The sequence below is a fragment of the Chiloscyllium punctatum genome, chromosome 18 (genome assembly GCF_047496795.1).
Source record: "Chiloscyllium punctatum isolate Juve2018m chromosome 18, sChiPun1.3, whole genome shotgun sequence".
NCBI classification, from domain to species: domain Eukaryota; kingdom Metazoa; phylum Chordata; class Chondrichthyes; order Orectolobiformes; family Hemiscylliidae; genus Chiloscyllium; species Chiloscyllium punctatum.
In genome coordinates, this window is record NC_092756.1 from 54,678,753 (window position 1) to 54,690,807 (window position 12,055).

General features: G+C 42.6%; 1 non-coding gene across 1 annotated transcript; it reads left to right on the plus strand.

Annotated features, from left to right (window-relative positions):
• Positions 1-4,089: 4,089 nt before the first annotated feature.
• trnas-gcu (transfer RNA serine (anticodon GCU)) lies at positions 4,090-4,171 on the plus strand. The gene has a single exon. It is a non-coding gene; the product is annotated as a tRNA-Ser (tRNA).
• The last annotated feature ends 7,884 nt before the right edge of the window (positions 4,172-12,055 follow it).

Consider the following 12,055-nt stretch of genomic DNA (forward strand, 5'->3'; position numbering starts at 1 on the left):
GCCCAGAGGTGATGAGATTGTGGATGGTCTGGGAGATGATAGTTTGTTGTGGGGACGAGAGATTGTGATCGTGGTCTGTAGGAGGAGGTGACTGCGAGTTGGCACCTGGCTTCAGCTTTGTTCCTCTGCCCGACTCACAAGCCTAATTCCTGATGAATGGCTTATGCCTAAATCGTCCATTCTCCTGCTCCACGAATGTTGCCTGACCTGCTGTGCTTTTCCAGTACAACACTCTCCACTCATTCATTATTACTGTCTCATTTCACACTACCAGATCCATGCTGTCTGTTTGATTCTAATGAGCTCTGTTCTCATGGACTGCGACAAAATCTGCCAATCCGAAACAAAAACAGAAATTGCTGTAAAATCACAGGTGTGCTGGCAGCATCTGTGCAGATGAATCACAGTTAACGTTTCACATCCATTGGGTCCATCTCTCCACAGATGCTGCCAGACGTCCTGAAATATTCCAGCAACGTCTGTTTTTGTTCGATTTTCAACATCAGCTATTTTTTCATTTTTGTTTTCTTATTTTCTGCCAATATGATTTGGCTAAAGATTACGATAAATGTTTTAAATATGACTGTGATGGAACAGCCAGATTCCACCAGCCGGCTCCTTTTATTTCACGTGACCAATGACTTTCCACTTGGTCACCGCGCCCCACAGCTGCACTGCATATAAATTGACAAAATTGTGGCATTCTCTCGGATTGGTAATCAGGAGGAAGATTGATTGAAATTATTGAAAACTTAAGATAAACTGATAAAATACGTGATATAAAACGGGAAACTGAAAGGGAAAGAGAGAACAGCGGATGATAATGTTTTGACAAAACTGAAATATAATTGCTCAAGATTCAGAAAGTGCTTTCATCCACAAACATACCATAATATGGAATGAAATTTTTGGGACAAACAATGCAAGCAGATTGCAAAATCTTAGTTTTAAACTCTTGCTGCAACTGTTTTGGTTTTAATGAACGCACACATGGTATTCAGTGCTGCAATGATCTGCTAAATTGGAAAATGAAATCCTTGCCTTTGAGGATACGAAGGGAATTTTCACTGATTTATCCCAGTAATGGCAGGACTGTCCTCTGGAAGCGTATGAGTAAATTCTTTCAATGTTCCATGGAGTTTCGACTGAGTGGTGAAGGGAATGTCTCCATTCACTAATTAATCATTCAGTAGAATTCAACACAGGGACCCATGAAATGATGAACAAATTGAACAAGAACACGAACATTCGATACACAATAGCTACGAGAGTTACTATGTGAAAACTGTTGATTTCAGATTCACGGTGGCCTTCATTGATAGCATTTACTGTCCAGAACCAGTCTGCACTGGAATGATGGGAGACACCCTATGAAGTATTTGAACTTCAGTCGCCTTTAGAAATAGCTTTGACTGACTCAGGACATGGGGATTTAGAGATGTTGGCCTTACAAACCTTTCAGACATTCCGTGGAAGAAGAAAGGAAGACATAGAAAATTCTCGTCTCCATGGAGACGATGTTCATGAACTGATTAGATAGTAATTTACCTTATTGGAGTTTATAAATAGAGGCGTCATATTTAAAAAGCAAAGAGTTCATAGTGTAACTGTAAAACCTTTTGGTCACTCTCAGTGGGAACATTGTGTATAATCCTTGTCCTCATTCTTCACCAAAAACATGTGAAGAAGTTAGAAAGAACACAGACGCTGTTTCCTGGATAGCAAGATATTAGAAAGCCAAGTGACGTTGTTTACTGAGACATAAAAACATCAGAAAGGATACAAACGGGATGATAGAAAGAATGAAGGAATTTATTCACGAGATTTGGAAATGCTGGAGCAGAAACACGCAAGTTTGATGTAAACAAATGAGATTTTCACATAACGCGTGGTTTGAATGAGTAAATCGGGGCAAGTCCCTCTTTCTAGTGAAAACCATTAGTGAATGATTAAGGAAAGTTTGGATGAGAGTTTCTTCCACTCAATAGAGTTATTTAAGTCGTGAACGACTTTCCAGAAATAAAACGTAGAAGCTGATTTCACAGTGTTTTAAAAGATACACGAACAAACGTTCAAGGAGAGAATTTACCGTTGAGTGATAGTCAGTGTGGTTGCGTGACAATTTAGAATTTCTTGACTTCAGAAACAAAGATATTTCATGAACACGTACAACTGAATAAGACTGAGTATAAAAAGTTCATGGATTGGTAAGGTGTGGCGTATTATTCAAGGTGAAACTCTGTAAATGGAGCTGATGTCGTAAAATAACTGCAGACGGAAGTGATATCCTAATGAGTAGGAATTGAATCGTCACTTGGAGAGGCAACACTTACTTTAAAGATTTGACCACATTCACATGATGCTATGTATATTTCGTACATTCTTAACTCCACCCAATAAATCCACCAAGAAGACTCTGTCCTTTTGTATTGTTAACCCTCTGTACTTCTCTGCAGCACACCATTTCAGATAAAATATGCTCAGACCAAAATTCAGTTCAATACAATATTCAAACGGTCCTATGTGATTTCTTTTTTTTATTATTGCAATAACGTTTGTGAATTTGCAACAAACTCTGTAATATGAAACCAGTTCAATATCTATTTTCCCAGAATTTAACGCAGTGCACATGGGAAACGTTATTCATCTGCTGAAAAATCACCTTCGGCTCTCTCTACACACATGTCTCTTCACGTTTTAGACACTTGCAGTATGTTTGTTGATCAAGGAGTCATTATCCAGAAAAGGTTGTTTCTCAATCCAAAAACACGAGTATTTTCCCATAAACTTGGCTTTGCTCAATATCACCTTCTGTCCGGATCCCTCAACACGACGACTAATTGAAGCTGCTCCATGTGAGGCTCAAAGTTAAACCTTCGGCACTGCACAGCCCACTGTACTGGAACAGAGATACCGTGCACTGGTCACCTTCAGCACAGGAGCAACACATTAATGCTTACCTCCACATTCCTTGTTTTACCTGAACGTTTGGGAAACCGACTTTCTCTGATTCCATGGCTAGTAACGGGGATTATATGATCATCTTCACCAGTGGTTCTGTCCCCGAGTGAGGAAAGTGGTGAGGTATTATTTTAAAGATGGGTAGATTGATGAAATGTACAATTTCATCTTTTGCCTTCACTAACCCATGAGCTTTTTATTTTGTTTTACAACTGTAGCAATCTTAAAATCTTCATCTTGAATAGGCTCAATGGCAGATCTCCATTGTGTCTCTGGCATCAAATTCCAAAATATAAACCCCCCTCTGAATTCTTCCACCGCAGGCCGCTGTTTGGTCGGTGTTCCTGTTGTGGGAAATCCACTTCCCCTTGCGTCACCTGCTGCTCCCAGCATGCGCACTGGCACTGCACTCATATTCCTTCTGACACTTGCTCACTGTGTTGCTGTGATCAGACAGTGACTTGGTGTCGCACGGCCCAGGAACATGATACAGATCAAGGTTTTTGCATTGTTGAGTTCAATTGTCAGTTTAGCCTTATTTTGGATTTTGAAATTGTCTGTTCTGTACACAAGTGCGTGTCAAAAACGTCTGAGCGGAAGTTAGGTGTTCCGAATAATGACATTGAGCACTATGCACTCTCCTCCAGTCTGGAAAACAATTCCTCACAGGCAATTTAATAGACAATAGATAACAGGTGCAGGTGTCGGCCATTCTGTCCTTCGAGCCAGCACCACCATTGATTATGATCATGGCTGAACATCCTCAATCTGTATCCTGTTCCTGCCTTATCCCCATAACCCTTGATTCCACTATCCTTAAGAGCTCTATCCAACTCTTTATTGAAAGAACACCTCCTGCTGTCTCGGGTTCTTCATTCCGAAAGCTTCAAATCTTCACAGAATTCAACAGACCTTGTTACATATTCATTTCCTCATTTTTGTTCAGATCACTGTGTGCATAGTGTGACAGTGGGAGTGCATTTGCCCCACAACCCAGGGGTCAGACCATAGTCTTGGAACCGTACTGTGTTATTTATCATTTTACCAACACCAGGGAGAAATATCTGCTGCTCTGCATAATTTACCCAATTCAATTATTCATAAGGTCATAGCCATTACTGGCTCTGTGACGAGATGGCCGAGAGGTTAAGGCGATGGGCTGCTAATCCATTGTGCTCTGCACGCGTGGGTTCGAATCCCACTCTCGTCGCTGTCATCAACGGCATTTTCGTGGTGCTGTTTTCAGATGATCACAGCTGTCATATTGAGACTGGAACGCTAATGGTCAGTTTATACGCATTTACACTATTACAAAATTTCAAAGAATGGTCTGAGCCTGTTGACTAAACTGTATTGAAATGTAGGTTGCATTGGGATAATGAAAGGGAGCGCGGTTTCCTTTTGCAAATCAAGTTGCTGTGAACGTTTTTTCGTATGAAAGACATCCAGGAAAATCAAATAACGAGAGCTGCGAAGTGCATGTTTATGCAAAGGAATTCTTAATTAACGTTATGTCAGATGAAATCTGAAGGAGATTGAATAGAAGTAATTCATCATGGTGAGAAGAGCACAGCGAGACAGCACAAAATGATAGCGATATTTCAAAGGGGCAGGGCGTGGGTGTAGGGGCACTGAGAACTGGCTGTAAATGCACAGTTGTGAATTGCCAATGTGGGTGCCGTGCATGGGCACGGAAAGACTTACATATTGGTCTCGCCCTCGCCCCTTGCTCTCGCCATTGATGAATGCTGGACATAAGGCACAGATAAACACAAGACGTGGGAAGCAAGCTCCCTCTCGTTATGCACACACTGGATGCATCACATTGAACTATGAACAACTGGAGAAATCAGCATGTTACCTTTAGGGAGGAAAACTAAACTGTGGATCAATAACTTCAGATTCATGCAATATAAACATGAAAAATAATTTAAAATGTAGGGTGTAGGTTTGCTTGCTCAGCTGTAGCTTTGATATCCAGACATTTCATTACTTGGCTAGGTAACATCATCATCAGTGGCAACCTCCAAGTGAAGCGAATCTGTTGTCTCCTGCTTTCTATTTATATCTTTCTCCTCGATGGGGTTCCTGGGGTTTGTGGTGATGTCATTTCCTGTTCGTTTTCTGAGGGGTTGATAGATGGCATCGAGATCTATGTGTTTGTTTGTGGCGTTGTGGTTGGAGTGCCAGGCCTCTATGAATTCTCGGGCGTGTCTTTGATTAGCCTGTACCAGGATAGATGTGTTGTCCCAGTCGAAATGGTGGTATTTTTAATCCGTGTGTAGGGCTACGAGGGAGAGAAGGTCGTGTCTTTTTTTGGCTAGCATGGAATTTTGTAGATGACGTTGGTTTTGTCTGTGGATTGTTCTGGTTCTTTTAAGTTTGTTAGTTTTTGTTTGAGAGTGTTGGTGGGTTTGTGTGCTACTAGGATTCCGAGGGGTCTTAGTAGTCTGGCTGTCATGTCTGAAACTTCTTTGATGTATGGTAAGGTGCTTATGGTTTCTGGCTGTGTTTGGTCTGCTTGTCGTGGTTTGTCCTTGAGGAATGTGTGGACTGTATTTTTTTAGGTATCTGTTCTTCTCGAATACATTGTAAAGGTGGTTTTCCTCTGTTTTCCGAAGTTCGTCCGTGCTGCAGTGTGCGGTGGCTCGTTGGAATACTGTTCTGACGCAGCTTCGTTTGTGTATGATGTGATGGTTACTGGTGTAGTTAAGTATTTGGTCAGTGTTTGTCGCTTTTCTGTATGCAAAGGTTTGTAGTTCTCTGTTGTCCTTTCTTTCTACTGTGTCTTTCAGGAATGCGAGTTCGTTGTCAGTTTCTTCCTCCTTGTTGAACTTTATGCCTGTGAGAGTGTTGTTGATGATGTTAAATGTCTTTACTATCTTGTTTCGTTTTGTGATGACAAAGGTGTCATCTGCGTAGCGGACCCAGATTTTGGTTTGATTGTTGCTAGGGCTGTTTGTTCTAGTCTTTGCATTACCGCTTCTGCTATGAATCCTGATAGCGGAGATCCCATGGATGGGCCATTGGGGGTTTGTTTGTCGACTATGTTGTTGAAAGTGAAGTGGGTGGTGAGGCACAGGTCCACAAGCTTCATGATGTTTTCGTTGGTAATGTGATTGATGGTGGTTGGTGTGTGTGATGGTCTCTTGTAAAAGTGTGTTTCCTTTGCCAGGTCGATGTTGATGAAGGTGAACAGTGCCATTATGTCGAATGAGACTATTGCTTCCCCTTCCTCTACTTTGGTGTTTTTGATGATTTTTAGGAATTCCTGGGTGGAGTGGATGGAGTGCTGTGACTCTTCTATGAGGTATTTCAGTCTTGCGTGTAGTTCTTTGTCAAGTCTGTAAGTTGGTGTTCCGGGTAATGAGACTATGGGTCTGAGGGGGCTCCTGGTTTATGGATTTTTGGTAGTCCAGTTCGACTTGGCCAACACATTGATACTGGGACAGTCTAAACAAAGACATTCTCGAGAATTCCCGAGGCCTGGCACTCCAACAACAATGCCATAAACAAACACATCTATCTACCCCGCAGAAAACAAACCGGAAATGACATCACCACAAACCCAGGAACCCCATCCAGGAGAAAGGTATAATTAGAAAGCAAGAGACAACAGCTTCGCTTCACTTGGAGATCGCCACTGATGATGTTACCTAGCCAGGTAATGAAACGTCTGGATATCAAACCTACAGCTCAGCGAGCAAACCTACACCTTAAACCTCAACCTGAGCTACAAACCTTCACAAACCTTGCGATTTAAAGTGTCTTTATACGCATATCATTCATAGGCTATTCGTTATAATACCTGTCTGGTTGAAAGAAGAAGACATCACATTTCAAGATAGATGACAACGTTACCAATTTTGTTTTGAAATTGAGATTTATTTGATCATTTTACACAGTGAACAAGTTCATTTTAAAAAATGCAAACCACAATCTCTCACCTGGAATAAAAGTATGATTTCAATATAAACATTGTCCTTGCTAACTCGCAGTTACTCAACATGAAAAATAGGATGTAATGTTTATTAAGCATAGATCAATTAGCACCATTATCTTACTTCGGATTGACTGCAGTATGCACATGCTAAATAAGGTTTAAGAAAGAATAACTTTTGGAAATAATGATTCGGTGGTGACTAAAAATAATATTAGCTTCTCATGATGTGGATATTCCACCAATGGCTCCAGTGGTGGAAATGTTCAGTGGGCAGTATTTCTATGATGGTATAGACGTATGTGAGCTGCCAGGGATGGGAGCTCCCACTTCATCTGGAGCAGCGTCTTTTGACGTGGACCAGGGAGCATTGTAGCATTATTCTAGGAGTTCCAACCACACCTGGAGCAGCTTCCATTGACATGGAGCAGTAGGGAGCATTGACACATCCGAATGCAAGATCTAACCTTATTTGGAGCAGCTTCAGTTGGCCTGGAGCAGGGAGCTTTGGGAGATCATTCTGGGAGCTCCACTCTCACCTGGAGCAGCCTTTAATGACATGTAGCAGCAGGTAGCATTGGGACATCAGAGTGATAGATCCAACCTCAACTGGACCACTTCTATTGACATGGAGGAGGGAACATTGGGACATCAGACTGGGAGCTCCAACCTCACAAGGATCAGCGTTTAATGACATTTAGCAGCTGGGCGCATTGGGACATCAGAGTGGTAGGTCTAACCTGAACTGCTCCACTTCTACTGACATGGAGCAGGGAGCATTATGACATCAGACTGGGCGCTCCAACTTCAAGTAGAACCGCTTCTATTGACATGGAGCAGCAAGGAGCATTGGAACGTCAGGTTGGGAGCTCCAACATCACCTGGATCAGCTTGCATTTACATGGAAGAGGAGGGAGGATTGGGACGTTAGGCTGGGGGAAAGGATATTCAACTATTTTAATCTAAAGTAAAATATGTTTCAACACCTCAGATGTTAATTGATTTACGAAGAATCTTTCCCGGGAAAATAATTAATTCTTTAGATAGTAAAGACAAGTCCTGAAAATATACAACTCAGGAAAACGCATTGGTACAGAGAGAAATGGGAGTGATGTTTCATGTCTTTGTCCTTTCATTTCTGGCAGTCTCTGCACTGGATTACATCACCGGAAGGACGTTTTTACTCATTTCCAGCAAATACGGACAGGTCATTAACGTAATCTAATGCTGAAAATTAACGGGAATATGCGATGTTATGATTAGGCTGGAGTTTACTTCAAATTTTGGTGAAAACGTAGCAAAGTCAGTTGCAATTTCCAAGATCAGCAGTGACCTCATTGATTGGCTGATCAGATTGTGAATGGTCGTTTTTCTGAGGACAATTTGAAGTGAATCAATGATGTTGATTATCTTTGTTCTTTGTTCGCCTTGTGACTGTTACTGCTATTGCTCATGTCCTTGTTAAAACCACAGCTCTGCAGTGTGTAAAACCTCAGCTGTGCATCTGGCCAGTGGCACAACCATTCGTATAGCTGGCAACGCATTCGGCGGTTGTAAGTTCAACTTTTACTTTGCGCAAGCGCATTATGGCGATTCATCACACATCCAACCTACTCATTTTTGTTATGCTGAGGTGGGTACTATTTGAAATTTTCATCTCCACGAACGAAAATTCTTTCACTGTCTTCGATCAGTTAAACATTGCCAAGAGCTATCAGAGTAAAAATCACACAGCACCAGATTGTATTGAACAGACATATTTGGAAGCACCAGTGTTCCATGCACTGCTTCTTCATCAGGTGTTTTTCACCTCTTGGAATCTAAAATTTCTTTGTGTGATTATTAAATGTATCCACCCCAGTCCAACACCAACACCTCCAAGTCATGGGGACCGTCGACACCACGAACGGTCGGTTAAAGTCCAGATGATCTTCCAAAAGATCGCGCATATTGACGTACACACCAGGTTTCTGCAGAAAAACACCCACCTGATGAAGGAGCGACTCTCCAAAAGCTAGTGCTTCCAAATAAACCTGCTGGGCTCTGCCCTGATATTGTGTAATTTTTAACTTTGTCTACTCAACTCAAACACTGGCACTTCCATATCATAGACAACGTCAGTCACGTCCCACCGTTGTCAGAGAAGGCAATCTTGGAATAGCCCAATACATTGCTCATGGGAACATTTCGTTTTCAAAACCAACGCAATCAATCGCTGCAGCTTCTATGGATAAAAAGCACAGAAAAGAAATAGCTGAGACTCAGTTTTGACAATATTTTGAAACTCTTTGGGAAGTGGAATCAGAGGAGAATGAAGGATTAACTGTCCGACTGTGCAGAGAGAGGGAAGGCACTTTTCCCTTCTTTGAAGAGCTGGGGTATTGACTGATCAAAGGCATGAAACAGATTCCTGGTAAAGCTGCGCTCTCTGCATCAGGATCAAGAAGTCCTGATTTCCTGAACGGTAATGAAACCCAGGCCACTCAGATAAAGCGCTGAATACTAAACACTAGACCCCCAGGGATGAGGGCAGAAGCATTTGCACCGTTTCTTCATAACACCGTTTTTGGAATTATGTCACTGCAGATATGTTTCCCCTCAAAAATGATTGAATTATCGAGTGTTTACAGCACAGAAATGGGTCCCTTCATCTCATTTCCCAGCACTTGGTCTGTAACCTTGTAAACTCTGACGTTTCACCTGAATGCTAATTTCTCTGTAACGGTTTAATCTCGTAAAACACAATAAATGGGATTAAAATTTGAGATGGGAACTGAACCCCATTTTTACCCATAGACCGAAGCACGCAGGCACATTTCCCCAAGTGTGACACAGGCCTCGGGAGAAAACAAGCAGAAAGTAAGATTTCACCGACTTGTCTGATGTTGTCCCATTTCAGAGTTCAACACCAATGTCTGGTTACAGCAAAGAAAGGAAGTATTCAGCCCCTCCCGTCCCAGTGTTCTTTGCCCATTTGAGTGGAAGCAGCGGCTGAGTAAAAACGAACCCGGAAGACTACAGCTAAGGTATGACAGTTTGTTTTAAAATTACTTACCTTCACAGAAAGAGCGGGAGCAGCAGAGGAAATGATAGCTACCAGAGGGGCAGCCGGAAAGGAAAGCAGTGAGTATACAAATCAGGAAGGCGGCTAAACCTGAGATTCTACACCGGTATATCCCCCACCCACCCTCCTTTCTAACCTCCTTAACGACACTGTTCTTTTTTAAGGTAAGGATTTTCTATTTCTTTACCAGTGACTGGTTAAAAATTTACTTTGTTTGTATATATATATATTAATTCGTTATTAGGGAAAGACTATAGCAGAGAGGTATCAGAAAGTATTCTATCTCAAACTTGTACAAAGTAAATAAGCAATTAATTAACTCAGCAGAGATGGCTGGGCAGGTGATGTGCTGTAGCTGTATGATGTGGGAGCTGGCTGATCCCATTGTGAATGGCAGTGACCACATCTGCAGCAAGTGTTGGTTGCTGGAAGAACTCCGGATCAGAGTTGCTGATCTGGAATCTGAGTTTCAAACACTGTGGCACATCCGGAAGGGGGAGAGTTACCTGGACGCTTTGTTTCAGGAGGCAGTCACACCTGGGAGATTAAGTAATTCACATTCAGCTAGTGATCAGGCTCATCTGAGAGTGACTGTATGTGAGGCAGGTAGGGGGAACCTGAGTTCAGGAGTGGAGGAGCCACAGCCCTTGGCCTTTTCCAACAGGTAAGAGATTCTTGCTCCCTGTTTGGATGAGGAAAAGGGCTCTGGACAGGATGAACCAACTGACTAAGGCACCATGGTGCAGAAGGCCATTCAAGAGGGGGGAGTTAATAGGCAAGTAGTTGTTATAGGGGATTCTATAATTAGGGGGAACAGATAGTATCCTTTGCAAGCCGGATCGGGAGTCTCGCAAGGTGTGTTGCCTGCCCGGTGCCAGGGTGCAGGACATCACCAATCGGCTTAAAAGGATATTGGAGCGGGAGGGGGAGGATCCAGTTGTTGTGGTCCACGTTGGTACTAACAACATAGTCAAGACTAGGGTGGAGGACCTGTTTGGGGATTACGAAGCACTGGGCAGGAAATTGAAGCACAGGTCCTCAAGGTTCATAATCTCCGGTTTATTGCCGGAGCCACGTGCCAATTGGCATTGGGACAAGAAAATTAGGCAAGTAAACACGTGGCTAAGGGATTTGTGTGGGAAATAGGGATTCCACTTCATGGGGCATTGGGATCAGTTTTGGAACGGGGGGGGGATCTGTACCGTTGGGACGGTCTCCACCTGAACCGATCAGGTACCAATGTTCTAGCGAAGAGGATAAATAGCGTGGTCAGTAGGACTTTAAACTTCTGAGTTGGGGGGAAGGGAAAATGAAAGCGACAGGGAGTATGGCATCAAATGGAAAGATCAGCAGCAGGACAGCATGTGTCCAGGTGGATTTAAAATTGAGGCAGACTGGGAATGCAGAAAAGAGCAAGGATAACTTAGGACATCATATGACTTCCAATATCTCTAATGATAAGAAAGTTAGCATTAAGGCACTTTACCTGAATGCTCGTAGCATTCATAACAAAGCAGATGAACTAATGGCACACATCATAGTGAATGATTATGATTTGGTAGCCATCAGACAGACTTGGTTACAGTGGGGTCAGGACTGGCAGTTAAACCTCCAAGGATTTTCAACTTATCGAAAAGAGAGGGAGGTCGGCAGAGGGGGTGGGGTTTCCTTGTTAATTAAGAACAAAATTAAATCTATGGCACTGAATGACATAGCGTCAGATGATGTGGAGTCTGTGTGGGTGGGATTGAGGAACACAAAGGCAAAAAGACAGAATTGGAGTTGTGTACAGACCTCCGAACAGTGGTCAGGACCAGGGACGCAAGATGTACAGGGAAATAGAGAAGGCATGTCAGAAAGGCAAGGTCACGGTGATCATGGAAGATTTCAATATGGAGGTGGACTGAGTAAATAATGTTGCCAGTGGATCCAAAAAAAAGGGGAATTCATGGAATGCTTACAGGATGGCTTTTTGGAACACTTGTCATGGAGACCACAAGGGAACAGGCTATTCTGGACCTAGTGCTTTGCAATGAACCAGACTTTATAACAGATCTTAAAGTAAGGGAACCCTTAGGAAGCAGCAATCA